This window comes from Carassius auratus, unplaced genomic scaffold (genome assembly GCF_003368295.1).
Source record: "Carassius auratus strain Wakin unplaced genomic scaffold, ASM336829v1 scaf_tig00031942, whole genome shotgun sequence".
NCBI lineage: Eukaryota > Metazoa > Chordata > Actinopteri > Cypriniformes > Cyprinidae > Carassius > Carassius auratus.
The window spans coordinates 45,021-47,217 of NW_020525958.1; positions in this window are offsets into that span (position 1 = coordinate 45,021).

Below are 2,197 nucleotides of genomic sequence, written 5' to 3' on the forward strand. Positions count from 1 at the left end.
TCGGCGTAGTGTGCAAGCACATATGTGTGTGAGTGAGTGTTCCCTGCTGTTTTGAGCACCCCAGATGCAGTAACACACTTCAGAAATGAGAGCGTTGTGTTCCTTCTGGTTGGAGAGGAGGCAGCCTGGGAAAGCCAGCAGCATCTGGACAATGCAGTCTCTGGGGTCCACTGCCTAGCAACATCCCCCCCAACCAGCGGCACGGTAACAAGCATCCCAAATGCAGAGTGACCAGGAATAATGGTGCTCTGTGCAGATGGCCATAGAGACTGATTTAAATAGGACACAGGACAGGAAACGGCATCGACATTCCGTGAGTGTATATCGCGCAGCATATGTGTGAGAGTCTAAAGATGTGCTGTGGACCATGGGAACTCTACAGCTGTCGCATTCCTGTTTCACACAAAGACCACAGAACTGTGTCATCCTCAAGAGAGCCTTCTCCGATGCGACAGACACATCTTAAAACAAATGCACACAGCCGTGGAGTCATTAAAGAGGCTTTTTTGGTGTGATCTGCATTAGCCCGAGCATCTGCATGCACACCTGTCCTCCATACGCTGGTGGAACATAAAAGCTAATTAAAAGCATTTCAGCATTTCTTGTACAGTGACCCCAAAAATGTATTTGGACACTTAAGCCACACTTAATGTCATTGCATTACATATGGTATCAAACCAAGTGGCATCTGTGCTCAATTACTGCAGCCTTTCTCAGAATGAACTACATTTCTGTCATTTTGCCAGTGACTTTTAACCAACTGAAGTTGATTTTAGTGGATGTATGAATTCACGCAGGTGTCTCAGCAAAGTATCCACAGATGTAGTTCATCACATCTAACTAACTATGAACATGATACAGTAACATTTGATAACCACAAACCATCACAATATTATCATTTCAAATGGTACACACAACTGTTTTTGAGGTTTATGTATTACCTTAATGATAAAGACGTATTAGTATAATTAATACTGTTTACTGATTGATTGATTTATTTTTGAGGTATTGTGTCTTACAGGTGTGGTTCTAAATGTGAGAATAAATACATTTTCTTTGTGGAAATGCAAAATAATGTATCTATCTATTTATTATTCATTTCTTTTTCTTGCTATAGATTTGTTTATTTATATATTTTGGGGGAAAATGAAATGTAAATAAAAGAAAAATATTGAAAGATCACTTAAAAATAAATGTTTTGTTGTAGAGTGAAATATGAAATTAATTGAATGGGAACACATAATAAAGGTATAAAATTATTTTGAAATAAATCTCTTGTATTCATTTATTTGATCAAATGTACAATAAAACAGTTATATTGTGAAATATTATAATAATGTAATGTATTTTGAAATGTAATTTATTCCTGTAATCAAAGCTGAATTGTCAGCATCATCACTGGGTCTTCAGTGTCACATGATCCTTCAGAAATCATTATTATATGATATGCTGCTCAGAAGACATTTCTTAGAATTACCAGTGTTGAAAACAGTTGTGCTGCTTAAAATTGTTCGTGGAAACTATGGTAATTTTCCCCCACAATTCTTATAGAACGTTCAACAATTATTTGAAATCTTGTGAATCTTAACATTTGAATTCTCTTTCCCGTCACTTTTGATAAATTTAATGCATCATTTCTTGCAGAATTAAACTGTTAGATGGTTTTAACAAATCATACTGACCCCAAACTTTTGATCAAAACTGTATTTATTGTTTTAGCATTTAATGTTTCATTTGAAGAGTGTGTATTGGCTGTCATTCTTTAAAATAAATGCCACTTGGTTAAATATTTTCTCAATGTAATGACATTCAGACATTTTAAAGTGTGGCTTAATTGTCCGAATCCCCTTATTTATAGCTTCCAATCTAATCAGACAGTCTTCATTAAAGTTAAAAAGAGCCGACAGCAGGGAGATAAAATGCCCCCTAATGAGGCATTGCCTTAAATTTAGTGTGCAGCAAAAACGGTGCTGTTAAAAAAGTAATTGTTGTGATATAGTCCATGTGGAGTTTTGCTTCCTTATGCCCACTAACTTATTATTAGTCAGTGTTCATTTAGCACTTTTAACCTGCTTTTGATTGTTATTTCCTTAAAAAGTAGATGTTAAGTTGTGGTTTTAGTGTACAAGGGAGCTAAAGTTGCCATTTAAGAATTTTTAATGATTGCAAAGTGTATAATGATAGGGGGGAAAAAAAC